Raw genomic sequence first — 23,357 nt, 5'->3', positions numbered from 1 at the left:
TCCAAAATCCGAAAGACCCAACTCCTTTGGAAAAATCACTTTGACTCACAAAGCAAAAAGATGGCATTTCAAACTAAATCTGTCAGACACATTGTAGCACACATATAAATGGTGGAAAGCGTGTGGGGTTTACAAAGGAAAAAATAAGCAGTCAAGCAGGAATACGTCCAGATTGAGACAACAGAGGTAAAAGATAGTTATTTGCCAATTAAACAGAGAATACTGAGCAATAGCTAATACAAATCATCTTCATATGCCATATTATAGAAATGCAGATTAATAAATAATGATCTAAACGTATCTTTAAGTGAGCCACCTCAAACGTGTGCAGAAAAATTGCAACAAACACTGCCAACTGAGGCATATCAGCTTGTTTATTTCATGGATAGCTTCACCACATGCTCTCAACAGATGTCATTTTGAACCTTATGAGGCTATAGGACGACTTTCAGTACAAAACATGTTTTATTTGTTCAGGTTCAGCTTCTGAGCTCCTATCCTACACTATCTAGTGTCTTAATATGACTAATTTCTGTATCCATCAGCTTTGGTCTTTAGTGTTGGTGTTCTGACTTTGAACATCACAGAGTGTTGGAACATGCTGTAATTAGATTGGACGCAGCCCACAAACACATTAAGACTGGGAAAGAGAGCCAAAGACTGAAATTTGCAAGAGTTACTTGGGCCTTTATGTATTCTCATGGCCTGATTATTTTAGTGGTGTTATCACTGTGCATTGGCAAGCCAATAATTTTATGTTGCTCTTCTCTGCCATCCAGACATGCTGTTGCTTGTATCCTTTTCACCCTCAGATATTACAAAGCTTAAAGTGATGTTAATTGATAAGAAAATAGGCAATGTGAATTTAACAAAAGGATAAATGCACAAAAAAGTGTTATTTTAGTATCATTGATATACTATTATAGATTTTGTTATTTGTTGTTTTTATATTTTCTCTTTTTAATTTTAGTTTTAAAAAAAATCTGTGTTCTGTAGTTTTTATTCGTTTTTGGGAGTTTTACGCATTGACGGAACTTTATTTTTTATTTTTAAGCATAATAACCCTGAAACACACACACACACAAAAAATCTACTCCTCTGTTTTGTTGTGTTTAAATGCACACGCACACACACACACACACACACTCAGAGTGCTCTGGGAACTGAAGCATGTCTCACACATCCTGCCTGCAAAAATCTGTCCTGGATGCTCAAAAGGGTGACTGCCAGCTCTTACCCAAGAACAGCAGGAACTTTCTCTCTCCCTCCCTCTCTTCAAATCACTCACTCTGTCTATCTATCTCTGCCCCTAAATTCAAGACCTGAGAAAACAGATTAAGCAACACAGGAAAGTGACCCTGTACTTTTTATCTTCACAAACAAATCCTGCTGCACTGAGAAATCAAAATAATACATTTAACATAAAAACATAGGGAAAGAAAAGGAAAAGTGCTGATTATAAAGAGTCCAGAACAGCAATGTAATTGAAAACAAAGATGTGTAAAGTTAAAGGTATAGTGGAGGATCTTTCCGAATTTTAGATAAGACCTGCCCTCTCCACTTTTTTAATAAGTTTGATTGATTCACCAGAATGATTGACAATTAGGAGGACCAATAGTATAGGTGATCCACCCGGAAGTAAAAAATCCTCCACTATACCTTTAATATACTGTGTTAAAAATATTAAGGACACTGCTTAATATTCACCGCTACCCAGGAAGAAATCTGCAAAATGTCCTGTCACTCCTTGTGCCTGGTTAGGACCAAAACTCATGGAATGGCATCACATACTGTAGATTTTTAATGTTTTTCCCCTAGTTAAGATTGTGTAATGCGCAAATGCGCATGGAATGAAGCTATCGTCCACTTTATTACATTATAAGGCAGTCATAGCCAGAGTGAAAGATAAAAGAATGACTGCTGCTCTAATAAGCTTTCAGATCAGCATTGTGAGCCAACAAAAATGTCCTCTGCCGCATATGTTAATAGAGCTGAAAGCCGTTTCACTGCTCAAAACAGCCCCACAAGGCTTTACAAAGGATGAATTCCAGCATCCTCACACCCACATGGGTGAAAGAGCCCACCTCGCTCGATTATCTCTCCCAGTCAATTGAGTGTAAGAGCTTTTTTTCTTTCCCGCAAACTAAATATAACTGGAGGTGCATTGCTGTAGTGTTGGACTGAACTGGACAGTGGCTAGTCAGTGTTTTTATGTCAGTACACAGTGTGATTGGAGAGTACAGCTCTGCAGAGAGAGAGAAAGAGAGGGATGAGTCATTGAACGGATGACAGAGGTCAGCACGGTGGGAGGATGAGGAGTGCTGAGCGATGAAGGTGAGAAACAGCTTGGTTAATGGAGGACTAACGCCCCCGTTAGTCGTGCTACGCTAATACATGTAGAGTTTGTGTGTGCGCGCACGTACATTTGTTTGACTGTGCTCCAGCTGACGCAGCTCACTGTGTGCAATCTGACAGCATTTATTTTTTGCTTTTGCTGTTGCTGTTGAAAAAAGCCTCTTTTCAAACGGTTGGTTTGCTCATTAGACTCACCCTGCAGGAAGTCTGCCAAACCTAACCAACACCTATGAAACACCCTATCCAGAACACACTGCAAACATTTCCAACAGAAAAGAAAAGTCACAATGTCACAGTCAAGAAAAGAATCAGGTTAAATAGATATTAAATGGAGACGTTTGCCTTCTCATCTATCTCAGGAGATGTGTCTCAAAAGAGATATTTACAATGTCACAAAGATTAACAAAGATAACCAAATCTGCAACTAAAAGTCAGAGATTTCAATTTGAGCCAAAACATTTGTCTTTAAATCACTCCAAAGCCAACTTATCTGAGTTATGCTGTCCACATTCATTTTATAACTCTTAAAATTTTAATTAGGGATGGGAATCACAGCGTACCTCACGATATGATACATGATACATGGCTCACAATACCGATAATATCCCAATACAGCAATTCTGCAATAATCAATATATTGCTAAACAATCCTACAATGATACATCACAATATCTAACTATGAAAACAAAATGCCTGTGAAAAGGTTAAGTGCAGGTTTTCAGTCCAAGTCCAAGACCCATTCTAAGTCAATTAAATATTTTATGCTTATTCTTTTTAAAAGCTTACACTTTTTTGTGTGTAAACTGACATTTACCTGCTTATCAACTATTTTATATAAACCTGGTACATTTCAAAATTTACCCAACTCTTTCATTTAAGAGCGTGAAGAGTGTCAAAGATGTCTATTTACAACATGTTCGTCCCCATAAATGGTATAAAAGCCAAAGTACGTCCAGACTTTGGACTTAAACATGGTTTGGGCATCTATTATTTTACTTATACTGCTGTCCACCCTCCCATTAAAAACCTCTGTTTCTTAGGGAAGTTAACTTATATTCACGTTTCCCTCATTCACGTGTTGAGCGCCACCTCGAGGAGCCATGAAGTAGCGACACTGGGAGCAGGAAAATCAATTTAGAGTGCCTTATTTTATTAATTAAAATATCGATATTTGGCGCCTGCATATCGATTATTGTATCGCACGGAGAAGGACAAAGATATATTGCCCAATCGATATTTTGTCCCACCCCTACCGTTAATGCATGCAAGCTGTATTACTCCAAATTAAAGGTTGATAGTTAAATGAAACATAAATCCATTCCTCCATTAAGTCTATTGAGCTTTGAAAGAGTAACTAAAAAAAAAATTTCCATAACTGGTTGTACTCACCCCGTTTAGAGCGAAATTTGAACCGTGATCTCTGGCGTGGGAGGCGGGCGCGCTTACAAGGATGCTAAGACCGTGGCCGCTAATGCGCCTCTTGAGACCAGGGGAGTGAGGTTTACATGCACAGCTCTTACTGACCTACGTCTGTTACATCCGGGTTATAACAGCGCATCATCAACAGCCTAAACAGCCATTCACGCGTTCTATTACAATAAAACTCATTTAGAAATGCGTTTCTTAACTACACATTGCCATATGAACAAGCAGTCAGTACTGATGCTGAACCTTAAGTATACAGATTTTAGTTCATTTTAAGACATTCCTGAAAGCAAAGATGACTTGCAGTTCAGCGAGACGATTCAGTAACTTCTCTGACTGATTCAGTGAGTTCAATCAGTGAAGGAATCGTCAGACTGAAAGACTGACAACTTGTGAGTTTATTAATATGTCTGACTAGTCTCACTGTATGTTTATTTTCCTGTGCAGGACAACTTAATTTGAGTGCATATTTTCTTGCCATTACTTAATTAGTAGACAATTCATATTTTGTTTTAATCTCATCACATTTCTCTCACACTATAAGCTTATTAGCTTAAAACTCATTCATTTTTTCTATGGCGCAGTAGATTCCGCAATGACGGAGTTCCATTAAAAACCAGTCCAGAAAACATTGGTCCATGGTACGAGACACATCATTCAAACAGTGAAATATATCACACCAGTTAAAGACATCCATTACAATTGTATGTGTTTACATAAAAAGTGCATGTGTCAACAGCCCCAAATGCATCACTCTTGTCATCCAATTGTCTTTAAAGCTACAGAATGATGTTTTGATGCAAAACAGCTCCACTGCGGGTGAGGTGTGGCAGTCATTTCACAGCATGGCTCCCACCTAAGCAAAATAAAGGAGAAATATCTCAAGTTTAAGCCCTTCACTCCTCACACACTAATCTGACCATTCTGCTCCGCTATTGTTTGTTGCCTTGGTTACAAAGTCCCTCAATGGCATTTCACTCTACAGTTCCAGTAAATCAGAAAGCAAAAAAATAGAAAACGCACATGGTTTGGGAGCATGATGTTATACAAGGCTAAATTTAGGAGCCGCCTGTTCCAACATCCGTCACTCAGAATTAGGAGGGGAAAAAAGGAAATGTCTCGCTTTTATATCTAAGATCAGGAAGTTAAAATAGAACATTTAAATGGACAGGCACATGGAGATGAGGTCTTTGTGTGGGTAACTGAACCACGTGAATGAAAGCCTTCTGAATTAGAGCTTTCAAATACGCTTGGAAGTATTTGACAACATATCCCACGCACACTCAATTCATCTGTTGGATATGTTCTGCCTGATGAAGTCAACTACATCTCTGTGAATCAATGAAACTGCTCCTTCTCACTAGATAATCTGTCTCACCCTTCTTTGAATTAATCACCTGGTATAAAATGCAGCATTGATTAATAATAGTCATGTATAGGGTTGGGCGATGTCCCCTAAATTGGCAGTTGACGATGTTAACAGTAAAACATCGCAATGGACGATGATATCGTCGGGGGGGGGGGGTCCTCTTAATGCTACGGAATAGTGCTGACCATCACAGAGAGAGAGAGAGAGAGTGCACATAGTAGCTACTTACATCTACTGTGTTTACGGGAATACTCGACTTGGCATTTAGAAAATTTTCTGTGTTTATTTGGCAGTTTAGGCGCGCAACCGAAGACAAAGCGCTTGTCCGTGTTGCGCTCGGAGCACGCGCACAGCATCCGACTTATCGCGCTTTTAATATTTCTTTTCAATATAAAGCACATCCTACTCTTTTCTTTCTCATTTATTCATGTTTTGTTATTAATAACTTTAAACAGAATCGTCAACTGAAATCTGCACGGATTATCAACAATAGACACATTTATAATATATAAAGTGTCTGCGGCAAAAGTGAAAGTACCAGCGGTCAGCGGGTGAAATGTTTCGAAATGTCTCTTTGCACAGCAAAGCACCCGTTTCAATAAAAGGATATATTAAAGTTTATATAGCCTACTTTTACATTTTCGCTGCTGTTCTAAAATGATTTTCGCCATTACCTTAAACAAGCTGCAGCTGCTTGAATCCCAGTGCTGGAGCTGTAGGTTACCACAGAAACGTAAGCGGTTAGTTGATTGCTGTGGACCGGTGACTCGTGACACTCGCGAACAGCACTGAACACGCACTTTTGCCGGTACAAATTTGGGGGGCGGGGCATCACGATGGTGGCTCTCATCGGCACAACCCTAGTCATGTATGCTACAGAGAGACATTTATCTAAAGATTATTCAACATAGTGCTTCCTCCATAATTGCGTGCATTGAAATTTAATCAAATAAAAAATAAATTAAAAGCCAATATTTCATATCAACCTCTAAACGGTCTTTTTGGGGAACCTGTTCCACCACTGCTCTTGGTTTTGAAGAGGTTATAACTTATTTTTTCACATGTTCTATTCATATTTTGAACGCATCTTATATTATGCATGCTACATGTTCAAAAAGAGTCATTAAAAAAAGTGCATTATTAACTTAAGAGGAACATGAAATTGCATTCATCTAGTCTAGTGCACACGGCCTTCTTAAATAGTTCCAAGAGTGAAACCCAGGCACTTCATTCAGCTTTTACACACTAGGGTGGGCTGTAACTCCATCAGCTATGTGTACAAATCCACTACCTGTCAGAGCTTGAGGAGATTGCTCTTTATTGATTTCTTTATAGACATTCATGCAAACACAGGCCAAATACTTGAGTCCTATAATTAAATCACAGCATCTGTTGACAGCTAGCTTAACAAAAAAAGAACAAGGACAGGCAATAACTTACATGGACATTTTAAAGTGTCACTCGCTGTCAATCAAAGAATATTCTTATTGGAGTAGAAACCGAGCGAGATCAAGCAAGACACCTTGAGCGCAGTATAAATCTCGTCAAAAATGCTGCAGAATAAGAAACAGTGTGCCCTTGAGATAACATGAGGGGAGCAGATCCAAAATATAAGTGGATTAAACAGGCTTTCTGATTCATAAAAACAATTTGCATTTCTAAAACATAGTTGTTATAGCTTGTCTAATTATGCATTTCTTTTACTGTAGTTCTCGAACTTAAATTGACAATGATGTAGGGGTGTGCAATATCATGATTTTAGATAGTAAACGATTCTCTGCCTTTGAAGAGAGGTTGTAGTATTGTGCTACAGTGCATTCAGTTGCAGTTCTGACACCCATGTCCTAACATACTGTAGAATGTGTACATTCACATAACATATTTTTAGCAACGCAGCAGTAGGGTTACGCTCATATGAAATTGCAGATCTTCGCCGTTTATTATTAGTTTATTATTTGCATGCGTTTTAAAGCCTTGCCGGTTGAACTTTTTATTTCCACATTGTTCTGAGTGTGTATACCCGAAGCACATGCACAATAAAAGCTAGTCACGAGTACTAAACTAAGTTTTCTTTCGCATCTTATTGTACTTAAATTGTCAAATACACACAAGGTTAAGAGCATAAACACAGTCATTAATATCTTAAGTGAATGTAAGTAAACATTTCGGATGCGTGTATATTAGATCTGTGTGTCAGGCCTAATAAACCTGCTGCCGCCTGTGTAATTAAGGTTAATCAAACAAAATACAAAATGAAAATCACTCACTGCTCTTGACTGAATAACTTCAGTAGCTTTAATAATAATCAGTGTATATTCATACAGTAAAGTCTGTGTAGTGTTTCATTTTTACATTTGCTTATTCAATTTCTAACTTGAATGCTGTTAAATAGACCTACTTTGGCTGGCAAAAATTAAAGCACTGTTTATAACATTTCTATCTTGTATTATATGTGTCCTTTTATTTGTAATTTGCATTATTGTTAATTACTCTTACTCTTCTAATTTTTAATAACAAAGACAAAATAATGAAATAAAATAAAGTTAAATAAATTAAGTTGTAAGGCTAAATTTTTACAATAGGGAAATTAATTTGGCTGTACTGATATTACATTTTTGCCATAAAGCCCACCCCTACAATGATGGATAACTTAAAATAATGAAATGTTACACTGCAGAACAAAAAAAAAAAGTTTAAAAAGCATGTGAGAAAAGATGTGATGCTCAGATGATGTCATGGATCATGGGAATAAAGTCATCATAATTCCTCATACAAACGATTCAGAGAGATGAAAATGTCTTCAGAGGCAGCATGAATCAATGCGGAGGTGAAATATTAATCAATTTTTGATTTAAAATTCCCCTTCAAATTCGCTATTTATGGGGGTTATCAGCTGGAGTGGAGCTTTGAAGTTGCCTTATGCCACAAGTAACCCTTTCAGCGGAGAGCCATGCTTCAGCTATATCCTACTACCCTTTTGTCTCTGAGAAAGTCTTGACGTCATTGAAGGCTATGTTGTTCGCGTTTAAAAAATGAAAGGACCAATTCCCTTCAATCAATGTGACTGAGCATATATATGTTGTTATTATTCTTTTTACTATTGGAGAAAGGAATGGTCTGCCAAAAGATTACTGACACACGTGTTGCAATGGACCATTTTGGACACATCACTTTGTACCCACAAGGGGAGAAATGCCTACAGCCTTTTCATTTTTCAGGTGCGACATATTCAATTCTACCAAAGCTAAAATAGTATGTCCTAGTCAATGGTGCAGAACTGAACAGAATCGTTATCTTAATAAAAACCTGCCACAACTATTCTGTAGATTCATTTATCACAATTGCTAGGCTTAAGTAAAATCCATGACCTCTTGTAGTCTCTCCCTACGGGACACAGTGCTGCCAGTAATAATGGCTACCTTAGATCATAAAGAACAAGGGAATGGGAGCATATAATCTCTAGTAATCATCACACGACCAAGACTGCTGCACTTTGTTTCAGTGACTCTTATGCATATGGCCCAATGAAGCTTTAACTGTTACACCACTTAATTCCCAACACCATTAGGCCAATAAATCATTGCTTATGCTGATTACTGTAATAACTATAAAAATACACAAAAAAATAAGTTAGCTGAGGATTTCAGGGTCGTGCTAAAGCTAATATGATCCTGGCCAACATGAGCTACTTTACACACAATCCTTCAGTGAGACAAAATTTGGCTGCTTCCTCCAGTTTTGCTGATGGTGTGACATTTTCAGCTTTGTGTGATTTTTTTTTTTAGAACCTCCACCAGATCATTATTATAGTCTTGGAGACACAGAGAGCAAGAGGTTCGCTCTGGTTGTTATCTCTCAGGAAAGGTCAAAGGAATGCCAACAGAATGCCCCAGGGGTCAGTTACCTATTGACTGAAGTCTTGAACACTAATGGCTTACAAATAAAATATACAAATGAGCCTGCTGGTTCCTGGCGGCTGAAGTTTTGCATACACTATACACTTTCAGGCTGATGACATGCCAAAAGTGTTAACCCTGTGACTAAAGGGTTACATTTTATGGTTAAACCTTGTGAGTCGAGATGCACCGATTACAATTTTCTAGGCCGATTCCGATTTCCGATTTTTCATTGAGTTTGACCTGCAAATACCGATTTTAGCCGATTCCGATTTAATTTTTTTCTAACCACTTTACAGCACACACAAATATTTATTTTCGATCTTTTCTTTAACCCTTTCACGCGTAAGTTTAAAATATTCTAACTGACCCCCCCACCCCCAGAGTGAGTTTTTTTCAAGGCGAACGTTCCCTTTAATGTTTCCATGGCGACACGTCACGCGATACACCGCAGCCACAATAATACTGTATGACAGATGTGTCCCTTTATTTCGCTTTCCCTTTTTATTCCGCTTTTCCTTTTTATTCAAAATATTCACAAACTTGCTTACCATGTCATCAACTTGCCTATCTGATATTCCGATTCTCAAATACGTGTAAGTGAGTGTGTTTGGTCATTTAAAAACCTTTATAAATAATCTTGATCTATAACATGAGATGGGCGCCGCAATGTTGTCCTGTCAGTCGGATTTACAGCACGTAAATTCATCAGTTTCTCACGAAATGAATGCAAGAAAGTGTCCGGTGAACTGAGAAGAATAGAGTAAACTTTATAGTTACTTCCACTATGTTTGTCTGATATGAATAACACATGTCGGCAAATTATATTTTAATAGATTGTTATCAGTGTGTATTTTACAAACTCCAAATGTATTGTTATACTCGTGCTTGTGTGTATTTAAATATCTGAAACCTAAAATAAACATTATGAGGTTGAAAACACTGCTTAGTTGTGATATATGACAGCGCTGAATGCGTCCAACTCTGGCTCAGCGCCAGCCAATGCGCGAAAGCAGTTTGAATCTGCCAGTTATGCGACGTCACTGAACATTCTAAATGTGGCACCGTACTCTCAGGGGCACAGAAATAAAAATCCCATATATGAGACCATACCGCTCAAAAGGTTAATCATGCGGCGCCCGAGTGCATTTGACCGGCATAAAATCGGCATATGTCAGACTGACTGGCCGGTCGCCGGTCATGGCCGATCACGTGAAAATCGTCCAATTCCGGTCACCAGCCGATCAATCGGTGCATCTCTACTTGTGAGCACAAGCGAGTTAAGGCTATTCCATGACATCTAAAATTTAGCGTAAAGACTTAATACTGCATAAAAGCTAATATACGCCAGCTCTGACCCTCCTCAGCAGCCGTTCATACATGTTCTTGCTTTCAACAGTGAGGCCCTGTAAAGAGGAATGGAACAGAACGGGGTGTCTCAGGAAACATTTAAAAGTTTAATTTCTTAACTTGAAAATCTTGCCACTTAAGGTGAAAGACATCCAACAGCACAGATGGACACTAGAACACATTCTGTGTGAGCGGCCCCTTAGCTCTGTGTAAATGAAACAGTGGAGCCTTTTGAAATTGTCATGACAGTCATAGTTTCATATTTTTATTTCTATACTCTATATATAATTTCATAGCATTATTTCTGAGTGTGAATTTTCTATAAATGCATTTATATATGCCTTTGAAAAGCCGTAGGCTGCCTGTGTAAATGCACCTTTTCGTGTTAAGACAGATGCCGTTTCTGTGCCACAGCATTAGGCTTTTCTGTCTGGATTGTTTCCCAGACAATCCAGTTGAAGCATACAGTATGTGCAGACTTTACCTGATCACAAAAGCTGTTTTTATATCTTGACACTATTCAATGCTTTTGAGCCAGAGTACAATGTGCTTCAGCCTACAGTATGCATTAAAAACAAAGCAAAAGTGAATAAGCATGGTACTCTATAAGCGCTTTTGGATTCCTTCGGGATGAAAAAAGCAATGTCAGACCTTATGCAGAGAACTGATTCATTTGAATGTTACTGCCTTTTATAAAGCATCAGCAATCCAATAAATCAGCCATGTTTCCAACTGTACGGTGTCATTTTGAGGTACAATCAAAACTGAAGAATGCTATTTAGCCTCTTGTGCCTAAAAATTACTGATCTGATTCCCAGTAGAAATCCCTACAAACATACATTAAATTGGCCAAGCTAATGCTGGCTTAAACTGCTGTCCACTTTATGCAACATTCGTCTGGATCTACTTTCTGGGATACAGTCAGTCAGACCACACAACTCACTTAGGAGCCGTTGCTTAGTACAAGTGCTCCAACACCATAGTGGTTAGTAAAACATTAATCTTGCAGCATTTTGAGATCACAATTTCACCTCTTTCCCATTTCATTCCCTGTCCTCTCTCTACCATTCCTATCAATAAAAGTGGCAGTATTTAATTTACTTGAAGGCAGTATTCAATCAGCTCTAGCCATACAAAGCCCTTTACTAAACCAAGTCCCATAATTCAAATTACAGTTCAGGACCCTTTAAAAGTGTAATAATATTTATGTCACATGTCAAAAGTTATAATCCATCTCTCAGGAGAAAATGATAGGGGATGACTTTGTTCTGGTAGAAGACCTCATAAAAAGCCAGGGATCTGTCAGAACGAGATGAGTAAGCTCACTCCATCACCACTGGATGTAATAAATGTACTCACAGTTGGTAAAATACAATTCAGGCTACATGTAATCATTTAAAACAATGTAATGTTCATTTAAAGAACACTCATTAAGCAGCATGCACAAACTGAGCAACAAAAGAGGTCAACGGTTATAGCACTTGCTATAAAAGACCACCTGAGACACAGTTGGACCCCATATGCTCCTAAGGGCTAATCAAACATCTGCATAAATTCTCAAATGCAGAAAAAAATAATCATGAAAAGCGCTGAACCACGTATGAGTCTTTTTGTCTTATTATTATTAATCAGGTTAACTGTCCTGCAACTATTAATGTCATTTCGGATTAGCTAGATATGTGCTTCCAGCAGAGCAGCTCCTGTTATGCATGGACAGAAGAGGATGTCTGCTATCCAGAGGTAGTTGTTCACATAACTGACATAACTGACTACAAGTATGGAGGAACTCTGGTGTTGATCACTGGAGTAGTACTGTGTGTCAGCCACTTTTCAGCACCACGGACAGCAACACTGTCTGCACAGCCCACATGAAGCTCTTTATTTGAGTACTACAAACTTAGATAGTTATAACCCAATCCTTCCTATTTTCATTTATATGCAGAAAGGACTGATGGTACATCTGATAGGAGTACATGAGCAGTTCTGGTGAATGGCTCATATTATCATGTGGCACAACTCAACATCACTATTTTATACAGTCAGACAATCACATCATGCAAAGTGAAAATGATAAGAACATAGAAAATGAATATGCACACACTATTTATTCTGTTTTCTCTTAGCATAATGATCTCAATACCACTCTAAAGATTAAAAGGAGCAACATCATATTATCATTTACATTATGTGGGCACCAAATAAAAGCACCATTAAAACAATGAATAATTGACATTGATGAATAATATATCATTTATGTTTAGACAACTACTGATGAGTTGGTTAAGTGTTTTTTTTTTGGTTTTTTTTCATGATACATTTTTAAAAATGGGTCAATCACTGTCAAAGAATATTGCTTAATGTAATTGCTTGTTAAAAGTGACTAATTGGATTGGGGAGGGGTATTTTGTGTCAACGTTTACACTTCATGATCACAAAGAAAAAATGTGATGGTCTTCTTTCTCAAAACAAATGAAATTAAACAAGCTCTTGCAAAGAAAGTGTTTTTTGACGACTAAGTAGAGTCTTTATTATGAATGAATGCATGTGTCTATCATCCCTCAATGATGGCTGATGGTTTTACACGACTCTCCTTTCAACAAGTAGTCAAACGTTTACCAGTTACCAATTCGCATAATTTATTAGACTAAAATGAGCAAGTACGTCAATAACTTCGTTATTCATCTCATCAAGACGTCGAATAAAGACCCTCAGAATAAGGTAGAACTCATACTATATGACTTTTCAGCATCATTATTATTAAACATAAACAAATTATACTGTATTATTTATAATATAGAATATTGTTGCATTTTAAGATAATCACACAAAAACAATTTGGTTTAAAACACAGACGCACCGTAGCCTATTATAAAGCCTTCCGAGGCAGTGCGTCTTTAATGCAGCACATCACATTAAATATATATATATATATAAATAAAGCTGAACAGATTTCTTAATTTTGATTTCTATTTTGAATCCATGCAGGTATTACTCACTAACGTTACTTATATAATTACACTGCACTGCAACATGAACACACATGTAAAGTGTGCCCAAAACAGTGAGTACATACCGTGTGATGTTTATCATTGCTCTGCGATTTAAAGTTATTATTTGTCGAATAAAGCCTGCAAAAAGCTTCCCTTCGACGTATTTTACGCACTAACTCACCGCACACACTTAAGTTTTGTTCAACACGGTGCCATTAATGCAAAACTTACTTTTCCAGTCGTGAATAGACGTGAAATGCCCTCAAGTTCTCAGTCCAGAAGTCTTCTGGACGAACTGAACTTCTTGTCGGTGTCCGTTAAGTTTTGGCGGTTATTCTCTGCACGGTAACGGTCGCAAATTCCGCGGATGCCTTCCCATCTGTTTCGCGCTGGCGGGTTTTTTTCTCAGTCGCGAGAGGATGATGGATATGAGCGCGCGCGAACGAGAGAGAGAGAGAGAGAGAGAGAGAGAGAGAGAGAGAGAGAGAGAGAGAGAGAGAGAGAGAGAGAGAGAGAGAGAGAGAGCAGCGCGCGTGAGAGAAAGAATGCGCGTTAATCTGACAGTCGTTTGTAGGGGTGTGGCCATTTAGTATCAGAAGAGAAAATATTAAGAACATAACGTGCTGTTTTGCACTCTTGTCCTGTTGCTCATGGGGGGTGGGGGGGATACAGCACAATACTCAGTGGTTTTAAATAGTTCATATGAGATGTGGCTAATCACACAAAAGTGCTGTAGTGTGACGGGGCAAAACTATGTTTATAGAACCACTTTATTAAATAAGATTAAAGAAAAAATCCTTGTTTACAGTCGGCGACCTTTTAAATGTTTATACAGATAAAGGTATATCATTTGTGTAAGAAAATAATGCATTTGAATGTAGCGAATGAAAAATGATCAGCTTGTATGCATCATAATAAGGAGTAAGTAGGGTAGGTTGGGGTAAGATGCTATTTAAAAATATAACTTTAAAGCATACATAAGTCTATACAAGTGTCTTATTTGGGGAGTGAGGAATTCGCTGTCAACAACTGATGATCATGCAGCAAAGGAAATACTTACACATCATCATAAGGTGAAAGTGTGATTAAGGTCTGGCACTTTCAACTCAAAATAAACTTACAAAGTAACTGCATTGTTTATGAATGAATGCACATCATTCGGCTGAGAGCTTTACACAGTGTTTACCATTTTCAGCCAGTCATTATTGGATTAAGATTATTTTATAATTATTCACCTAAATTTATACAATTGTGTATTAGAGAATCACTTTATGGCATATGGTTAAAGGAAACTACTCATGTCACGTTTGAATTGAGTTAAACGTGATCAGAAGGACATATTTTTGGATCACGATAATACAGAGACCACATCCTCAGTGAAACAGTTGAGCAGAAGGGGTCGAACTCAACCACCATGGAGAATTTGTTGTTTCAAGCTACATTCCTACTCGCAATAGCAGTTTGCCCCTAAGGGTCTCAATGTCTAAGAGAATTAGTTGAAGCATAAGCGTATAGTGTCTGCTTGAGTGGCTTCCCATGTTCATGCATCTCGCATAAAAAATATGAAAAAAGAAATATGATTCAATCATATGAAGACTACCTTGACTGAATCTATGCTATGTCCACACATTATTGGTTTCTACTCTATACCATACAAAAATCTAGTCTCTTATGAGTAAACAAGACATTTGTTTCGGATGATTAGACATGCACTCCAAGCTGAGGATCTCCTGACATACTGTAAATCTGTATATCCATACTATCCATTCTCACATTAAAATCCACCAGAGACCACAATAATCTGCACAACCTCACATTCATTTGACACTTATTACTGTTACAGTGCTGAAAACTGAAAGCAAGTACCCGCCATCAGGTTCATAGGATGGAAATGAATGACCTTTATAATCAAAAGGGACCGATGAAACGGCACAGATTTTGGAGGGTTTTGAATCACTGTTGCATTAACAAACTGATTAAAACAATCACAGCAGTCTTTCAAACCTGTTGAAAACAGAAAAATACATTCAAATATACGATATCAACACACTGATAGCATCTAAAATGTTAAAATCTTTTATGTACACAAATAATTTTCTGAAAAGTGGTTGAAACTGAAATTGCCAGCTTTTGTCACCATTACCATCATATTTAATTAATCCAATTTAATATTATTAACAATAAAAATCAAATAAATTCCAATAATTCAATATTTTAAAGACTTCAAATTATTTGTATAAACTTTGTCTCTATAGTTGTGCATAAAAAGTGTAATGTTTTAGATGCTGTCAATATACATTGATTGATCACCACCAATGACTAGTTAACCAGTATTACCTCCACTAAGGAGGTCCTCGCATTCATTGGTTTTAAAATGAAACCTGCCAGTCAATTCTGAACTTTAAAAACTCTAAAGAAACTGTGACCAGAAGCTTTATATATTCCTTGTCTATGTTAAAAATACAAAACTGAGATGAGGCTACACTCACTGTTTTTGAATATAGGGTAGTGCTCATCCGTGTTATCACAGTGCTCATGCACTGTTAACATCACCAAATTACACAAGCCTGTGTTACTATGGTTACAGATTATCACAGGCAAATATGCACAGCATGAAAATCATGACTGGTGGAATGGAAGGGAGACAAAAAAAGTGATGTTTTACATCAAAATATACTTATAATCATCTATAGAATTAAACTGTAATAAAAGGTTAAAGTGGATTCACCGAAATCTTTTAAACATCTTTACTGATCAAATGAGGGAATGCTTGAAGCATTACAGTATAGTCACTTTAAATGATGCATTATGGCTTCAGAATGAGCATTTATGCTGTGCGGAGCATTCATAAATTCTGAAGACTTGGACCTCTAGAGATGTGAGCCACTGCTCTACAAATCCACATAAAATATCCCCTGACACAATTTATAAGGCATCCAGTTATGATTTGTTTTTTATTTAGGGGCATATCATTTATCATATAAAGCTATCCAATATGTCAGCGGCTCGTACTCCAAGAATAAAGTAAGAAACCTGGTATTTAAGGACTATATGTGTGATGCTAGCTGGTGGTGTGATATTATGGAAGAACCCTGGGGTTTGGAAGTTGATGTTGATCTGATTGGATATCCTTCTTACCACAACTGATCTCTCAGCTGAGTGTATAGCAAGGATTTACTAATCAGTGTGGTGCCTCCACTCAATTACTACAAGTCAACAACAAATCCAAACTGACACTATTCGTTTTTTTTTTAATATGAATGGTGTATGGCATGTTTGAGTCATTTTACTCCAGAAAATTTGAGGCAACACCGAATCTCTGTCCTTTAAGTCAACATAAATTAAAACTGACCCCTTTCTAATGCAAATACCTGGCCTTCAAATCCTACCCTCATCTTTTCATGGAATATCTTGTTTTACTCACACAAAAAAAAATTGGAGTAAACATTTCACCATCAAATTAAAAAGGACAATTCTTGTTTTTTTATGTATGATTTCTATATTTATTATAAATGATTTATGCATGCACTTCATTATTTTATTTTTAAAAAATCATGTGCACGCGTAATCTATAATCAAAATAACTTCCCCTCCCTCTTGTAGTGATATCTCTTCTCTTCCCTGATGACGTGTTTACTAATGTGAGGGAGGGGCAACCTGTCACTCACATGAGATCATCCAATTGCCAGAGGTGGACAGTAATAAAGTACATTTACTTGAGTACTGTACTTAAGTACACTTTTTGAGTATCTGTACTTTACTTGAGTATTATTTTTTCTGGAAAATTTTACTTCAACTTCACTACATTTGAAAGACAATTATCATACTTTTTAATAGTAACATCAGTCAGGGGATGATTTTGGTTGCAGGGGTTACATTTTGTTTGGAAATGAAAGTTGGGTTGACGTCAGAACTCAATGATTTCTGACGTCAACCCGATTTTCATTTTCAACCACAATACAACGTCTGTCCAACGTTGGAGATTAACGTCAATCTGACGTTGGATTCTGACATCAACCTGATTTTCATTTTCAACGTTGGGTTTGGTCTTCTAAATGCGAATTTTGTCATTGTTTTGGAGCACACTTATAGATAACAGTAAGGCTAACATATTCATACTAAAAGCCAAAAAACTTTAAATAGGGCACTATTTGAGGGAACAGCCATTTGGGTGTCTGAAACCATTCTGGACGTTATTGAGTTCACTTATTCAATCTCGCATTCAATCCCACTACTGGAACTGTGTTCTAGAAATAAATTTGATATTGATATGAGGGTAGGGGCAGGTTCAGAGGCATAAGGTACTGTAAGTATTACATACAATGATGCAACAATAATAAAACAATGCATTGACATTTACTTTTTACTTTTGATACTTAATAATTTTAAAAACGAGTACTTCTTTACTTTTACTTAAGTAAAAATCGTTCTTTACAACTTTTACTTGTAACAGAGTAATATTTCACCAGTAGTATAACTCAAGTAAGGAAGTTGTGTACTTTGTCCACCTCTGCCAATAGCAAACCACAACCATCCAACCATCCAATCAATTCCAAATGGACAAAATCAAGTATTTTACTCGAACATATGTGACAATAGGGAAGAAAAGACTCTTGCAACTTCTGTTTCATGTTTACTTTAAGTTGCAATCATCTTAAGCTCTCACATATATCAAAAATTCAACCTACATTCACTACAGGTTGTTTTGAAGCGATTCAAACAACTGCCATCAGTGTGTCTATGCCATGTGGAAGAGCAGCTGCAGTGGCTAAAACAGAGATGGTTTGAATCCTTAAGGAAACATAATAAGGAAAGCAGAAAGTGGAAAATGCTGCCTCGGGGAGCTGCTCTGCCGTCCCATGTGCGCCGCTCCCTAAGCTATATCACATATACGTACTGAATATCTGTGTGCTGACACGCACAATGTGTGCAATGTGACAACATTCCCTGGAGATTGCTGTGTGGAAACATTCTCCACTATGGATCAAGAACATGGGGGGAAACACTCTGTTCATACATTATGGTTTACTGTCAAGACATTGTGACAATGTTACGATGCTTCCATTGAATGTGACAAATAATTGAAATAATTCAATCACTACAAGAGAGAGTGAAATTAGCCGGACCCTGCTGCAAAAGCAGTTAGATAATGCTTGAGGAAATCTCAATGTATAAAATATAAATGAAGCTTCCCAATCATTAAACCCAGAGCTATGGCTGCACTGATGGAAATTACTCCTTTATCGTGGCTTCCAGCATTTTTATAAATAAGACTAAAGGCCCTTTCGCATCATTTGCATAAGCATTCTCACACTGACATTATTTTATCTTACAATGTGCTTGATGCAGTAACAATATCAAATGATTTTATTCAAGTCAAAAAAAATATTTTAAATCACTGTAAGAACCACAAGTTACTTATTTCTTAGCACATATGTAGTTAAGTCTACCTTGTATTAGGTTTGAATTCTTGGTCTGATTTTTATGTTGCGGGTCAAATTGACCCTAATTGGATTCAATACAATTCAAGAAAAACTCATTCAATCAATTTCCAGTGAAATTACCATTCTTGAACTGATAAAGGTGTACACCTTCATGCTGTGTACATTTGTTTGGATAAAAGTGTCTGCCAAATGCATGAATGTAAATTTAAATACCCTGACTGACATAAAAAATAAATAAAAAAAATGTTATTTTATTTTGGGACTGTGCAGCTGCAGTTAACCATGAAATTGTGGGTCAAATTTACCCGTGAACATCAAAATCGTCAGAAATTTTGTACACACATTCCTTAACACCTCAGAGTGTCAAAACTTTGCAGGCATGTTCATGACCCTAAATGAGAAATTGTCACAAAAATACAATGTGAACAGTGTACAATAATATTTAAATATTTCCAACAATGAAGGTCCAATAATAATCATGCTTGATGATGGTGCAATAACTGATAGTTTTTCAAAATGTAAGATTGGGGCAACACCGTTTTTTGATGATGTAATTTTATTTTTTATTTCCAGTTTATTTATTTAATAAATATTCTTGAAAGGAATTACAGGAATATCGGATGCTAAAGTTCAACTCGCGCTCACATATCACGGATCAATCTAAACACGTAACAAAACTAGATCAGGTGGAAATATCTCCTTACAGTACTGTGACTATTGCAGGTGACCACTTTTCTCCTTAAAGATTAGCAAGAGTTAAGTCAAGAGTTGTGTAAGACATAAAGCCGAAGGCATTTCATAACATTCAAAGAAAAAAATAATGCGTGGCAGAAAGTTAATGTCAAAACATGGTAAATTGGCCCTTCTGTGGCACTATCTGCAGCGCTTTTGTGTGTTGAAGCTCTGACGCAAGTCATGTGAAAGGGACTTAACATCTTCCTAATTGTGTTTATGTCTCCAGTTTAAAGCTTTTAAACTCCTATCTTTGAATGCTGAACTACAAAACAGAACAATTGAGAGCTTAGAGGTGACTATGAGCTTTCTAAAGCACTTAAATTCAGCCCAAATGCCTCCTCAGTCCTGCAATCTTCCCATTTTAGAAATCCTATCTCAGAAAATACTCTCCCTCCAGCATCCATGCTGGGTCTATATATCACTTCTGGGTCAGTCTGTTGTGCCTCCAAGTAAGCAAATCTTCATTTTCTTTGTCTCTAAGAGATTTGATCTGGAAATATAATTCAATTCCAAAAGATGCATTGTCTTTATAAATTTTCCTCCAACACTTTCATTGTACAGTCTTCTCAGAAGGTGTAGTCTGTATATGGACACTGGGTGGAAGACAAACAAAATGGTTAACCTGCAGGTAACTGGATCATAACAACAAGATCTTTATTGCTTCTTAAAGGAGAAGCGTCTCATTTTTTGCACCACTATAGCACCGTAAAACAGAATTGGTCGAGATGTTTATAAAGGAACTCAACCTACTAATAGCTTACTTATTGTCTCTGCATAATAACCTGGGACAGTAGAAAGCGATTAAACATTGGGAAAAAATTACACACTTCACCTTAATAGGTGTTAGGAAAATAGATAACGTGATTATATTCAGCAACAAACAGCATAGGTTGACCTTTATCATCATCCACAGCCATTTTCTCAGATTCCACCTCTCTGATTAGGCCGAAAGAAAATAGAGCCTCCTTTTAAAGGTCTAATACTCTGCCTCTTTTCTGACAGACTATGATTAGAGAGATTTTCCTCCCAACAGAAAGATGCTTCGAGGTAGAGGTCAACAGTTCACTGATGGATGCGACCTGAGTCAGACTCTGTGTCACAGTAATACACACTCAAATGGTTGCCTTTAAGCAAATGTAGCTGTTGTATCATTTACATAGCTGGGTCATTCAAACAATGTAGTATATGTTCATGTCCCCTTTACTTATGCTTTAAGATCAAATATTAAATTCACAATTTTTAAAGGATGGAAATCATATGAGTTTGCTTTAAATCACAATAAAGTGAAACTAAACTAAAATAAAATAAATACAAAATGTATGTGTGTGTGTGTGTGTGTGTGTGTGTGTATACTTCAAGTCCCCATGTAAGGTAAAGCTCAATTCTAACATTATAGCTATAGCTCTTTATTTCCATCTTGTTTGGTTCATTTAATTGTGATTGTTTAAATAATCAGGTTATAATCGATGAAGTTTAAGGTTTATTTTTATTTCTTTGTTTCTTTTTTTTTTTTGTTACAGAGGCAGCATGCCTCTTATAATGGCTATTTTCACTGTTTTTCTGCCTAAAGTAACTTTGCAACAGTTTGATTTCCAGTGAGCAACAACAAACCTCAAAGTCAAAATGAATGACATTGATATGATCTTTGCAAAAGCTGTTAAAACTATGCCTGAAAGCTGTTCATGTTACAAAGGACACTGTTTACAAAGCCCGAATATGAAAACTCAAAACTCAGTACTATACAACAAGAATGAATTCACTGATAATTCTTTCAGACAAATGACAGAGTAAAGACCAGAGAGGATGTAGAAACTTTCTCAAGTTTCCAGCATCATCCCAGTGAAGCTGATTTACATTATTCAGATTTGCTTATTTAGATATACTGTAGTCATAAAAATGATAAAGTTCACAACGTTCAACCCTGACAACCTTGCACCAAGTAGCAAAATCCCTCACACGAATAATTTAAATATGTCAATGTGTTTACTTTATATTGCAGGTGTTCTCAGAATCTTCCCAGCATCTAAAGTTAAGATATGCTTTAATTTTTCTGTTTTGCAGTGGAAATTACTGACATTTGTGTGGAAGTTCAACAAATTTCAAGTTTTAAGTTTTCTGTTATTAGCAGAATCCCTATTACTCAAATTTGTAATCGTTCTTAGAAAAAAAAATGGTTCAATGGTGTTCTACATAGAACCCATAGGGTTCTTGATTCAATTTTAAAGAACCATTTATGCCAAAAAGGTTCTATATAACGAGAAATGTCTAGTTAAGTCAAGTCACCTTTATATAGCGCTTTATATTGTTTCAAAGCAGCTTTACAGTGATAACAGAAAAATTATTCAGTGATGCAAACATAATTTATATTTATTTGCTCTAAAAGAAAAGAGTGTCATTGGTCAAATGAAGTCAATTCAGTGTTGATTTAGTTCCATTGGTAAAGATCATCAATTAAATGAGTTCACAAATGTCTTGCCTATTACATTCATGTTTAACGAGTTACTTCCTTTTTTTGGATACACTTTATTTTAAGGTGTCTGTGTTACAGTGACTTTGCAATTACATGTCAACTAACTCTCATTAATTTGCAACTACATTTGAACTAACTCTCAGAGTATTAGTAGACTGTAAGGTTAGGGTTAGGTGTGTTAGGGTTAGTAGAATAAGTTGACATGTAATTGCAAAGTTACATATAGTCAATAGAATGTCTGTTGGGGGAGCATTAAAATAAAGTGTTAGCAGATATTAAGCAGACAGTCAACTAATACGAACTACTTATGTAGTTGCAAAGCTACTTATAGTTAGTAAAATGTCTAAAGTGGACTATGGAAATAAAGTCCTACCAATAAATTAAAACATAATTAAATAATCAAAACTAAATCCATAAAATGATCCCATGATGAGACCCTTGAAAGTTTCTATACTGTATTGCACCTGACAGAACCCTTTAAAGGGATAGTTCACTTATGTTTTAGCTTACCTCAAGGGCATCCAAGATGTAGGTGTCTTTTTTTCCGCAGTAGTTTCAATTTTGAAATTTTTAGGTCAAACCGTTCTTGTCTGTCAGTCATTTAATGCAGGTATGTGGTCACTGTCTCAAAGAGCATGCACAGAGTCCAAATTAAAACAATTCCCCATCGTCCAAATTAAACAATTCCCCATCGTAAGTACACATTGATGGCCTAAGACACGAAACGAGCGGTTTGTGTGAGAAAACGAACAGTATTTATATCGTTTTTACCTCTTATAACACAGCCACGTCCAAGTGATCTGAGGGCGCGAGCGCATCCTGGTGTGAGACGTGTACGCAGACTGGTGCATAGATATATACACTAGATGTCGCCTTGGCTACGGCAGTTCATTGGAACAAATGTCTTTAATGCGACATCTAGTGTCACACGTCACACAGCAGGAAGCGCCCGCGCCCTCAGATCACTTGGACGTGGCTGTGTTACAAGAGGTAAAAATGATATAAATACTGTTCGTTTTCTCACACAAACCGCTCGTTTCGTGTCCTAGGCCATCAATGTGTACTTACGATGGGGAATTGTTTAATATGGACGATGGGGAATTTTTTTATTTGGACTCTGTGCATGCTCTTTGAGGGGGTGACCATAGACCTGCATGATATGACTGTCAGACAAGAACGGTTTGACCTAAAAATATCAAAATTGAAACTACTGCGGAAAAAAAGACACCTACATCTTGGATGCCCTTGAGGTAAGCTAAAACATACCAAAATTTAATTTCAAAGTGAACTATCCCTTTAAGGATCCATAACATTTTCTTCTAA

At 36.8% G+C, this 23,357-nt stretch overlaps 1 protein-coding gene across 1 annotated transcript in view; it reads right to left on the bottom strand.

The window, feature by feature from the left end:
* Window positions 1-13,826, bottom strand: part of camkvb (CaM kinase-like vesicle-associated b) — a 42,143-nt gene extending 28,317 nt beyond the window's left edge. Inside the window, exon 1 of the mRNA XM_079856842.1 lies at window positions 13,617-13,826. The gene's annotated coding sequence lies outside the window, so the exon portion shown is untranslated. The remainder of the gene's footprint in view (window positions 1-13,616) is intronic.
* Window positions 13,827-23,357: the final 9,531 nt, after the last annotated feature.

Source organism: Squalius cephalus (assembly GCF_949319135.1).
Source record: "Squalius cephalus genome assembly, chromosome: 22".
Taxonomy (NCBI): Eukaryota; Metazoa; Chordata; class Actinopteri; order Cypriniformes; family Leuciscidae; genus Squalius; species Squalius cephalus.
Note: the sequence above shows the minus strand (reverse complement) of the source record. Positions and strands in the feature narration are given on the sequence as shown.